The sequence below is a fragment of the Marmota marmota genome, unplaced genomic scaffold, assembly GCF_001458135.2.
Source record: "Marmota marmota marmota unplaced genomic scaffold, marMar, whole genome shotgun sequence".
NCBI classification, from domain to species: Eukaryota; Metazoa; Chordata; class Mammalia; order Rodentia; family Sciuridae; genus Marmota; species Marmota marmota.
In genome coordinates this window covers 30,803,817-30,817,297 of record NW_026000057.1, presented here as the reverse complement: position 1 = coordinate 30,817,297, position 13,481 = coordinate 30,803,817, and the positions used below count along the sequence as shown (strand labels likewise).

General features: G+C 35.7%; 1 protein-coding gene across 1 annotated transcript in view; it reads left to right on the top strand.

The window, feature by feature from the left end:
• The window catches only part of Emcn (endomucin), a 106,170-nt gene extending 101,124 nt beyond the window's left edge, over positions 1-5,046 (top strand). Inside the window, exon 12 of the mRNA XM_015484598.2 lies at positions 2,310-5,046. The gene's annotated coding sequence lies outside the window, so the exon portion shown is untranslated. The remainder of the gene's footprint in view (positions 1-2,309) is intronic.
• The last annotated feature ends 8,435 nt before the right edge of the window (positions 5,047-13,481 follow it).

Sequence of the window (13,481 nt, the reverse complement as noted above, 5' to 3'; positions counted from 1 at the left end):
CCCCAAAGAAAAGAAAACTAATTTGGGATGATGTACACGACCAATAGAAAGCTAATTGACGTCTTAAACATACAAAGAAGTTTATATAAGTTGGAAAATAACAGAAAAAAATGAGCAAAGATCATTAATTCATAGACAAGGCAATAGAAATGGAAATATGAAACTATGAAGAGTTCCTGCACAACTAGTAATAAAAAAAAATGTGAATTGAGAACAAAAAACTTTTTAACTTATACATTTATTTCAGCTTTTCTCTCCCCAATTTTTTAAAAATATACTCTGAAGCAAATCATTTCATATACTCTGTACTTTAAAGTGAAAATTGGACTAATCTTTTGAAAAGCAGGTGGTAGTGTTCACTAAGAAACTTAAAGGTTCACAATTGTCACCTAGCAACTCATTTGGGGGAAAATTTTTATAAAGAAATTATCTCAAATGTGAGTAAAGATTAATACACAAAGACTGATAGGAAATAATTAGAAACGGTATCAATGTCTAAGAACATGAAATTTCTAAAATAAATTCTGCTCTGCCTTGACATTACAGAGCTATCAAAAGTAATCAAGACAATTTTTAATAGCATGCCAGATATAAATAAATAATTTCACAACTGAATGGAACGCAATCTGAGTGCTCCATGAGCAGTTCTCTGCTGAGAGCACCCTCTGCCACCCGCCCGCTCCCTCACCAACAGGTCTCATCTCCTTGCTGTTCCAAGACCCCTACTAGACTGAGCCAGAAGGAACTTTCAGAAGAGTGAAGAGCTGAGCCACTGCGAAGTCTAGCAGCTCCTATGAAGGTGGCATCACATGGATCTTCTACCGTGGGGACTGTTAGCCACTTCTATTTTTCTCCCAGATCCAATTCACAGTACTTCTGTAATTTTCTAAATGGCAACCTGATAATGTAAGAGCATCTTTGTGAACTCCAAGAGGGTCTTAACATATTTTTCAATTATTTTCCTTTCATTTTCAAAATGAAATAACAGACACTAAAAGAAAAACATCATGAGTAAAGATTTATTTTCCATTCCTACTCTATAGCCTTGAATGAGTGTCTTGATAATGTTTTGCACTGGGTTCCACATCTATAAAACAAGGACAAAATGATCTTTTCTCCTATGTCATTGTGATTCTTTATACATGAAGTATTATCATTAGTGTTAAATCTATCATGATAGTTAGCATAAAATAATCATTTATTAATTATAAAAATACAAAAATTTCAATATTTATGGTTGTGTAGAATCCACAGTGAGTCCTGTACATCATTATTGAAGCCAGAACACTCACTCCTAAAAGGATTAAAATGTGAAAGAAATAAAATATTGATATTAGCACAGACATAGAAACTGACAGTATCAGCTAATGAAAAAAGTTATTAATGAAGCAAGATCCACTCCTTGAAAAAAAAATTGTCAATGTGGAATACATGCTGTTGAGATTCCAATTTGTTTCTATATAGATTGTAAATATTTGATAAAAGGTTTACAACAATAATCACGAGTCTTATCTTATTCACACGAATCCAAACATCTACCTAGGCAAACTGTGCTATAAACTGTGGCTTCACTTGGAAGCTCATCTACAGAGGTATGGCTCAGTTTAACCCAAACTCACCAAGACCTCCTCTTGCCATCCTCATCGAGGTTTTATAGTGACAGGGCACAGTGGCTGCATCCCCTTAGTGTCAGGACACAGTGACTGCATCCCCTCGTGATAGGGCACAGTAAATACATCCCCTTAGTGATAGGGCATAGACTTTATTCAGCAGAGGAGTATAATGACATTTGTGCTTGAGATTCACCACTACTTCGTGTGGAAGTCTACTAATTCAAGAGGAGCTAGAGTGGAAGTAGAGAAGTCAAAGGTTATTGAAATATTCCATTGGAAAACGACAAGGACTTGAACCAGGGCTGCAGTTGTAGGAGAGCTGGAGATGAAGAGGCAGAACAAAATAGAGAGCTGCCTGAAAGATAAACATATCAAGATGTGGTGATGGATTGGATATGGGTGGTGGAGAAAGAGGAAGAATAGAATTGTGGATGATGCACACACTTCCAGCCTGGGTGCCTGGATGGATCATGGAGGTAATAGCAAAGATTGGGATTATAACACGAAGGAAACAAAGATGGGAGACAATAGAGTGGTTTCCCATTCAGAAAGTTAGATTTGATGTGCTTGTGAGACATTCAGTAACCATATTGTGAAATATTGAATATTTCTTACCAAGGCATGGTCTTCACTGCCATCACTATTTCTACTTCACTGTGTTGGAATCTGAGTTTCTGTTGTTGTTCTTGTTCACAGGCTTAATCTTCAGCTTCTGTGCTCCAGAGGTGGAAAGGGAGAAAGTTCTGCAGAATCACTCCTGACCTCCGGTCTTGCTCTCCAGTCTGTATCAGTAGCCTGTCACGCAATAATTTGATAGAAACAAGAATTCTGGACCTCTCCTGTCCTTTGAGATGTAGAAAAGCATATTCCTTCAATTTATGAGACATTTGTAGGAGAGCAAAATTTAGGAGGGACTTTTGTGTGCAGTGAACCTGGCAGCCCGGGTAGGTGGCTCCCTGAGGATATGTCCTTCCCTGAAATTTAAAGTTTCCAGAGGGTGACAGTTTTTATCCATGGAAACTTTCCTACTTTCTTAATGTTCTTATATTACTTAGTGTTTGTATTTATTGTTTTCTACTATGTTTATGCAGGGAATATTTGCAAGTGTCTTATTAAATATTAGGTAGAAATCATACCATGCTACCTTGTACAGATAGGTATTTTATTCATATTTTGAGGTATTACTTTTAATAAATAATTGCTGCAACTCAACACACTAAAAATCACATAAAAATGGTAATGATATTGTCCTCCTATAATTATGAATAATTTTGGATTGATTTCTTTAATAGAAAAACTCATTAGAATTTCAGAAAGGCATCTATAATAACCCGAGAAAGGGACAGAGAATTCATGTGTCAGACACTGCCTGGGAGAGAGCAGTTTGCCATTTCTTTGGTCTTTCTGTTTGAATGCACACATGTGACAAGGATATAAGGGCATTTATGACATGCTGTCTTGCATTAATTAAGAATATAACAGGATCAAGATATTTTTCATTAATCTACTTGGTTGATAATATTTCTGTATTGTTTTTATTTCTTTTATAAATGTAAAGATTTATTCTGTGATCATTGCTAAAACTCTGCTTTGTAGAAAGCTGTCACATAAATACATAATTGGGATATTATTTTTCAGGGTATCACTTTCTTAAAAATCCCATATGACTTTAGCTGCCTCCCCATCAGGAGCAAACCCTTCTGTTGAAAGCTGACTGATCGACCTTGACCATTTCCTGGACACATCAGATCAAAATGTCAAGTTGGATGAGGTTCTGTGAAAAGCTTTGGAACTAACAAGCTGCAGTTGTCAGCTTTTTCACTTCTATGATTTCTTAAGCTGATGTCAATGCTAAATTATCTTAATGATCTGAGGGCAATATGGTAGAGATGGAATGCCATGTATAAAACTGCCTTGAAATTTTTTCTTTGTTGCAGTGTATTTGAAAACTTTGCACTTTAGGGATTGTATAATCATCTTGATTTTAGCTCCCTGATATTTGAACTATTTCCAATCAAGGACACCGGGGAAGCATATCTATATTTCTGGTGGATTTCTCTTTATGTTTCTGTGAGAAGGAAGGGGACTAGAAAAAAGAGGAAAGATCTCCACTCCGTGTGCTTTTACTTAGGGCTGCCTTTTGCATGTCTAATTGTAACTTAGGAGTCTCTAAAGGAGTGAAACATTTAGAGACTTCACAGTGAGGGAGTGTTTGTCTTCACATGGAAAATAGCCCAATGTCCATAGACTGCTCCAGTAAGCACCCCAGCAAAAGCCTGTCATAACAGAACATCTTACAAGGAAGCATTCTCTTCTACAGTTTAAATTACCACAAGTGATATGACTTATTAAAAAAAAATTTCTAACTTTCATGACCATTATCAGAAAATGTTTACCAGAATCAGGAAGAAGGAAAGCTTTTTATGGTCATGAAAGAATTAAATTCATCCCAGTTCAAGCACTGTATATAATGAATATGCTTGATATTAATAACTAAAGCAGTTAGTCTTTAAAAAGGTCAAAGTGACAGGAGATTGAAGAATTTAGGGAGATACGCATAGAATTTTGTAGCATCATTCTCAAAGATAACCTCAAATGTTGGCATTTTTATAAACCAACTTAAACTTCTATTGAGATAGGATATTTTTTGTTTGCTGGTCAAAATTGTCATTAATCAAATTCTTTTTTCAAATTAGATGATCTACTTTTAATGCCTGACTTATTGTGAGCTTTTTAATCCAATATACAGTTCAAATGTTACTGCAACAAAGGAATATATGTATTTAGATCAAAGTCAAGACTTTCTATGTGATTGTTCTGCATGACAATATGAATATAATTTAAGTCTACCAATAGTTTGAACATAAACAAGAGCTAATTAACTGGCAGTGTTGTCAGCTGAGAATAAGTGGATGTTGGCTGACACACAAGCTATGATCAGCCAGCAGAGAAAGACTTCTAAATTCTCCTTGCTGAGCTGAAATATTCTATTACATATGGCTGACAAATCTGTTCTATTTCTTATCTACATGCCACATTTAAGTTTGTAAGGACCAACATAGGATATAGTTGAAATTTTGATACTTTAACAATGAACACACTATCCTTGTCTGATTTTTCTCAATTGAGATCAATTTATTCTCATTAAGATTTTATGAGGCCCTGGGCCAGGGATGTAACTCAGTGGCAGAGCATATGCCTAGCATGTAAAGTCCTGGGTTTAGTCCTCAGAACTGGGGGAAAACAAACAAACAAAAACAAATTCAAAACTACAATAACAACAAAAAATCATATCTTACTGGGCTCTAAAATGAAAACTGTTTGCTTTAAAAGTTTTATTTTGAGTAACTGTAAAGTCAGTTTTCTATTTCACCAGGTTCCAGTATCCATTGATTTGACCGATCTCTAATAAAAATTAATTGGAGAAAGAAAACTGTGTCTATACTGAATATGTACAGATTCTTTTCTCATGTCATTATTTACTAAATATATGATATAATAACTATATGGTATAATAACATTTACATTGTATTAGATATCATAGGTAATCTGGAGTTGATTTAAATTATGGGGGAGGACATGTGGAGGTTGAATACAAACACTACATAATTTTGTAAAAGACCTGAGCTCCATACCTATTGGAACCTATGCAGGATCCTGGAACCAATTCCCCATGGGTGACTACCATTGTCTCAAGATTATGAAACTGTTTATGTGTGCTTGTCACCATAACAAATACCTGAGATAAATCGACTTACAAAGCAAAAGCGCACATTTTGGGGAACAGTTTTGGAGGTTCCAGCCCATGATCAATTGGCACCATTGCTTTGGGGGCCTGTGGCAAGGCAGCACATCACAGTGGAACAAAATCACTCCCTCGTGGCCAGGAAGCTAGAGCCAGATAAGAGCCTGGAGTCTCATAAACCTCTTCAAGGTCCACTCCACGGATCCCAAGGTCTCCCAGTAGGCCCTACATTTAAAGTTATCATTTCCTCCCAATAGTACCAAGCTGAGGACCAATCTTATAACACATGGACCTTGGGGGGACACTCTGGTTCCAAATCATAGCAGTGCTAATATTAAAGATCTCCATAATTGTGAATAATTGATCCTATGGTAGTTGCTTTGAACTGAAAATTTGGTATGGATTATCCACTGAATTTTTCCTTAAAACTTCCCCAGAACACCAACAAAACATTTTGCATTCCATTAAATGAGTATATTTTGTCCTTTGTTCCAGAGGATGTGTCTTGTAGGCTTGAATATGCCTGTTCCCTGCTCCAGGATACTTTTTAAAGGAAAAACTGTTTTGATAAATAATGAAAAAACATCCATCCCTCCATCAATATTAGATTCCCGAACCTGAAGTCAGAAATTCTACCAAAGTCAAGATGTTGTGTTGGTGTTCTGGGGAAGTTTAATAATTTGGAGGTTATTAAGGACTTGTTTAACATTTAGAAATAATACAAATATAAGCCTATTTTCAATATCATAGATCATGCTTTATTTTAAAAAAAAGGAAAAAGAGTTCTACTAATGTAATAATAAGAAATGTCTCTAGTTCACTAATACCAATCCAATATTCACTATGTGCCAAGTACTATGCTAAAACCTTCACAGTTACCATTTCAGTTTATCACAATAATTGCAAGAAATAATTCCTAATATTACTTTAGCAGCATCTCCATTTTAAAATGTGAAAATCAATTCAGAAACTTAAGTAACTTTGTTGAAGTTTATGCAGCTAGTAAACAGAAAAATATTTAGATTCCAACCTATTCCCCAATTCCCCAATCCCTGTTCTTCTTCACTATATTAATTAGCCTTCTAAGCCACAGTTTGCTTATCTACAGGAAGGAGTTAAAGCATAAAGCTGATGGTCACAATTAAAAACAGGGAACAGACTTACATAACCCTAATAACAATTAAAAAACAGAGCAACTATTTTGACAGTGGACAACAGGCAGGACTGAACTAGGATTCATTCATGAGCACAGAGAAACAAGAAAAGATGGGCCTTTCAAATCCCTGACTGGCACAGTCCAAACCAGCTTCATAGAGTTAGGTTAGAACCTGATAGTTGCTCTGAGCTGTGGTTGGAACAAGTGGGCTCCAGAGGATGGAAATTGTGGAGCACAGAATCAGAATCAGACAGGAAGAACCTACACAGAGAAAGGCTTCCAAAAAATCTGCATATAGGAAACTATATCCATTAATAATGGGAGAAAAAACTATTAATACTCTTATGGTAAAACTCCATGAGGCCAGGAAAATAAGTAGGAAAGAATGACTGGGGAGTTGTATGCTGTGAATTTCTAGGCTTCTTACAGAGCAGAAAAATATTCAAGATTTGAATTGAAAATCCTTACTGGTCATCTTGATGAATGATCCCAGAATGGTCATACCCTTAGTAGTATTAAAATATTATTGGAGTAATGACTCTAGATAAGCCCCAACCCAGCCTAAATGCAAGACTTAAAAGAATTACACTGATCTACTAATGGCTTTCCAGAACCAAGTCTGACAATCATTTATAAAGACAACAAAATACAACATAGCACCTCAACAACATGAAAGTCCAAATAGTATCATCTAATCTAAGTTATGTCATCTCCCAAAGAAATAAGTTGTGAACCACAACCATAAGAAAACATTAGTCAATAAAGATAGACTCAGAAATGACAAAAAAGAATGGACATTTTGCAACTAACATGTTGATAATAAAACGAATCACAGACCATTTAAAAAAAAGAAAAAGGAAAAAAACTGACTATGGGCAAATAGTTCTTTCTCATGAACATAAACACCCAAACCATTAACTAAATATTAGCAAGGCAAATCCAGCAAATTTTAAAAAATAATAAGGAAGATCAATTCCAGGAATTCAAAGTCATCTAGGATTTGAACATCAATCATTGTAATTCAACATATTAACAGAATAAAGGACAAAATGTTATGCTTATCTATAAAGATGTAGAAAATACATTTGAATAAATTCATTATTCATTTATGATAAAAATCTCTATCACACTAGAGATTTTGATCTGATGAGGTATGTTTATGAAAATCCTATAGTTAATTTTTAAATAAATGGTAAAAATTTAAATTGTTTCCCCTTAAATTAGAAACATAGTAAGCATATAAGCTCTTACCCCTGGTATTCAGCACTGTTCTTGGGGGACAGGTATACTAGCCAGTGCAGTAATACAAAAAAAAAAAAAAAAGTACATGCAGTCTTGAAAGGAAATTGAAAAAAAAAATCAGGAACATATTTTATAACATCTACCAAAAAATCTCCTAGAATTAATAATTGAATGTATTATAGTTGTACGATAGAAACCAAAATACCAAGTTAACTGATGTCTTTTATAAACTAGTGATAAAAAACTAGAAATTGAAAATAAAGAATATTTCCTAAAATAATGTCAAGAAATATAAAGTACTTAAGCATGAATTTTACAAAATAGGCTCATTCCTTGCTCACATAAAACTGTTAAACTTCTGAGAGAAATTAAAGAACAGTAGATCATAGACTAAAGGACTCAATATTACTATGTCATGTATACTTAATTGATCTAAGTTTTCATTACAATACCAATTCAAATTCAGTATTCCTTTTTGTAGAAACTGATAAGGTTGTCTAAACTTTATGTGGAAATGCAAAAGACTTAGAATAGGTATTTTTTTTAAAAAAGCATGCAGTTGGAGGATTCACACTTCCAGATTTAGAGACTTACTATAATTTACAAAAAGAGTATAATCTGGAAAAAAGAGATTCCAGAAATAAATATAAATACTTTCCCCCTATAATCATCCCCATACATGGCTGATTTTTGTTTTTACAAAGGAGCCATAAATACAAACAACAATAAATGTTAACGAGGATGTGGGGGAAAAGGTACACTCATACATTGCTGGTGGAACTGCAAATTGGTGCAGCCAATATGGAAAGCAGTATGGAGATTTCTTGGAAAATTGCCGCAGTCTGGCTGGGCACAAATCACAAGCCACTGAAGCAGGAACAAGCTTTATTTCTGAACTCCACCAGCACACTCCACACACGCTCCCGAGAACTCCCCTGAACGCCACACATGCGGCTCCTCCAGGAATCACCAACCGGAAATCCCTCCTCCGGCACTTCCCCAACCAATGGGAACTCTCCGGGAATCCCCCTGAGAACTCCAAAGTAGCAGGCCGAGGCGGATAGCAGGGGTCTAATATACACAGCTTAACATAACCGTTATCATCTCAATGGCTTGCTGGTGTCACCTCTCAACCACTCTGTTCTGGCAAAAATGCCATGCGTCATTCAGACTCGGCTATGGCTCTCAGCAGAAAATTGGGAATGGAATCATTATTTGACCCAGCTATCCCTCTCCTCAGTCTATACGCAAAGGACTTAAAAACAGCATACTACAGAGACACAGCCACATCAATGTTTATAGCAACACAATTCACAATAGCTAAACTGTGGAACCAACCTAGATGCCCTTCAATAAATGAATGGATAAAAAAGTGGCATATATACACAATGGAATATTACTCAGCAATAAAAGAGAATAAAATCATGGCATTTTCAGGTAAACTGATGAAGTTAGAGAAGATAATGCTAAGTGAAGTTAGCCAATCTCTAAAACACAAATGCAGAATGTTTTCTCTGATATAAGAAGGGGTAGGGAAGAGGAGCATGTGAGGAATAGAAGAACTCTAGATAGGGCAGAGGGGTGGGAGGGGAAGGGAGGGGGCAGAGGGTTAGAAATTCTGGTGGAATGTGATGGAAGTCATTATCCAAAGTACTTGTATGAAGACACGAATTGGTGTGAATATACTTTGTATACAACCAGAGATACGAAAAATTGTGCTCTATATGTGTAATAAGAATTGTAATGCATTCTGCTGTCATATATAAATTTTAAAAAAAATTTATTAAAAAAAGAATTCAATGCAGAAAAGAGTCCTTTCAACAAATGGCCCTAGTACAATAAGACAGCCATGTGCTGAAGAGAAAAAAGCCTCAACACTTACACTAAACACAAAAATAACTCAAAATATATCAGAAACCTTAACATTAAATCCAGATCTGTAAATTTGCCTTCTTTTGAGTCAGTAAAGATTTCCTAGATAGGACACAAAATGCCCAAACTAAAGACAAAATAATGACTCAAACTTTATCAAAACTAAACTCTTACCAAACAATTTTTTTTAAAAAAAACTAAAATCTTTTAGTGTTCAAATGATGATTAAAAATTTGAAAATGAAAGTCCAAAGAATAAAAGAAATTGTTTACATTAAATATGTCTCACAAATGACTTTCATCTAGAATGTGCATTGAACAAAACTTAAAAATAAGAAAATTGATTTACTGAAAAATAGGGGAAATATCTGAACAATTTACAAAACAAGGCATATGATTTTCCAAAACCACTGACACTTTAATTTCACTTGAAAAGGCAGTTCTATCATTTATTCTTCAGGAGAACGTAATTTTCAAACAACAATGAAATATACTACATATCCACAAAAATGGCCAAAATTATAAAGGACTGTATGTCAAGTATTGGTGGGAATATGGAGAAACTAGAACTTTTATACATTCCTAGTAGTAACATAAACCCTTACAATGATTTAGAAAACAGTTTGGCAGGTTTTTTTTTTTTCAATTAAGCAGATACATCTCATATATACATAATTCCTACTTTATTAATTTATCTAAAATAAATAAAAACATTCTGGCTGTACAAATATTTATAATATTCATAGTAGCTCTACTCATAATGGCGAAAATCTATAAACAATAGGTGAATTGTGGTATAGTCATATAGAGGGATATCTTTTTGCAATAAAATAAACAAACAATTGATATAAACCCCAAAATGAATGAATCTCAAAAACATTATTCATTATGCACAGAAAAGCCAGAGACATTAGAATAAAGGCTTCATAACTCCTTTCCAGCATGTTAGAAATCAGATGAGTGGCTGCCTGGAGCCCAGGATGGAGGGAATTATCAGGAAAGAAGCAGAGGGCAACTTTGGGGATGATGATGTTCTGTAGTTGGTAATGGTGTTGGTTTCATGGGTATACATATTTATATACACACTTGCCAAAACTCAAGCTATGCATTTAAAAATGGATGTATTTTATTAAGTATGCATATATCATTTACTTTGAAATATCAAATACTTCAGAAGGAGAGTCAGATAACTAACTTTCTGTTACAGGCTGACCTGTTGCCTCCAAAATCCATGTGTTAAAGGCCTACCTCCTAGTACCCCAGAAGGTGTTTGTATTAGAGATCAGATCTTTGAAAACATAATTAAGAGTAAATGAGGTCACTGGGGGCGGGGGGAGAGCTGACCCAGTATCACTAGTGTCTCTTTATAAGATGAGAAGAGTAGAACACACACACACACACACACGACTACGTGAGGACACAGGCAGAAAGGAAGCCAAGGAAACAGGCCTCAGAATAAAACCAACCTAGATCCTGAATTTTGACAAAATAAATTTCTATTTGTTTAAGCTATTCAGTCTGTGGTACTTTGTTAATAGTAGCCCTAACAAACTAATACATTCCTACAATGTTGTTGAGATAATTAAATGAGATTATAACTCTTAAGGACGCATGAAATCAACATTCTCCCTCCTTTAGTTTTACCAGTGACTAGAAAAATCTAGATTCAAGATTAATTGGCAAGCCTGAGATTCCTCTCAGATGACTGGAAAATTTTCCAAAATCTTCTATTGTACTACTAGACTAGATCCATTTAAAATTCTAAGCATAATGGTTCTAGTACCACCTATGAATATAAGCAAGCTTTTAGCTCACTTATAATGGGTAACAATGGTTTGATAAGCTGTTAAAATATTGAAATGTTTTCATACGGGATAGTACAGAAATGCATCCATAGTTATTTAGCAATACATAAACCCATTCCCTCCCCAGTTGCCCTCCTGGTCTCTCCCCTGAGACCCTCAGACTTCTTCATGACACAGCACTTAAAGAGGTCACACCTGGCAAAAGTGAAAAGGTATGTTCTGATAAACCAAAGCCCTTTGCCACACTTTGGGTTAGGTACTCTGAACATCACTGGTGTCTTAAGGTGTGAGGAGGAAGACAATAAGAAAATAAAGGTGAGAAAGTGTTTTTTAAATTAGGAATTTGATTAATATCTAGAAAATGTTAATTTTATTGACTAAATGTAAAACTTACTCTCTTTGATTTAAGTGCTCTTAATATAGGATAATGTTTGCAATGTTTTCAATTATAAAACCCACCTGTTCATCCAAATTTAGGGTAATACATTCATTGGCCTTCCCCAGTATCAGGTGTTGTGGATATCTATATGCCCCCTCGCTTACAGATATTAGCCAAATCCACCCCCGTGTGTGTGTGTGTGTGTGTGTGTGTGTGTGTGTGTGTGTATTACAATAAAGAACAGGGGTTCTTTGACATACTGGTCATATAGTATAAAAAGGACTTTTGCAATGCTGCAATATAATAGTGTTTTATTCATTTAAATTTTAAATGTAAGCACCATGCAGGATTTACAACATTTGTCTTGGAACCAAAGCTAAAACAAAGGAGAATCTTATAAATAAAAACTATTAGCCACTGCATTGCCATTCTCATTGCAATGTCAGTGTTTAATCACCTCAAATAGCTTAGAAGATTGATGGTTTTGGAGGAAGCACCAGTGAGGTTTTCTATGGCTTTGCAATAAAATCTACTGTGCTGAGTTCAGAGCCACTGTAGTGTGTGCTACAAGAGGCTGGTTTTAATCAATATCACTATTATCTAGGAATTATAGTTCAGAAATATACTGAAGTTTACTTTGGCATCTTAGAACGATGTGCTGAGTCTCAGCTCCATCCTGTTATGGTGATTTGGCCCACTCCTGAGGGTTAGCATGACTTTTTATTTCAAGAAAAGTTCTGACAGCTGAACTTCCCACTCTAGAGGTTCACAGTACAGGGTAAGGAATTGAAATCAAACTATCTGGAAAGACAAGTGTGGGAAGTTCTCAAAGGTTGAAATTTTAAGAAATGTGCATGGGAGAAGAACAGAAATTGAAATCATCTCTTTATATCAAATGCTAGTAGTTATTATCTTCAGTGTTATATCATCATTACCACCATGCATACTACTTCTTACTAACCCAAGGTATTGTTTTATGAAAAGGGATTACAAAAAGACATTACGAGCGATAAATTCCTCCAAAAGCTTATCATTTAGCATGAAAGATGAGGCATATAGTTTAAGAAGGAGGGCTTTTTGATTTTCTGCTGATATGAGCAGGGGAATTGAAGTGATTAAATGTAAAACTAAAAGTGAGGTGGTGTTGCTTACTCTCCAAGCTTCATAGAGTACGGGGCACAGGAAAGCAATACGAGGACCTCTGAGTTGGTTAGACATGAGTTCAAGTTCAAGTCCCATCGGTTATCCTCTCAATTATAAACAGCCATATTAAAGTTTTGAGATTAAGTAAACTAATGCATAAAAATCATTTAGGACCGGCACAACAGGCGCAGCGGCCTGCTGAAGGGCAGAGCCGCCCCACCCCCCGTGCCTGCAAGGTAGGCGGAACTGTGACCACCAACGGAAAAGGCCCAGTGGCCCGTGGAGAGGCAGAGCTGCCAACCACGCCTGCAAAGTAGGCTGGCCTGCGACCCATCTGCAGAACAGGCCCAGTGACCTGCTGAGGGGCAGAGCCACCGCCTGCGCCTGCGAGGGAGACTTTGCAACTATACAAGACCAATATAAATATATAGGGGGAAAATTCAATAGCACAACAGTTTCACCAAGCAGAAAGAAACGCGAACAGTATGAAGAGACAAGGAAAGAAAGGACCACAAGCAATGCAGGTC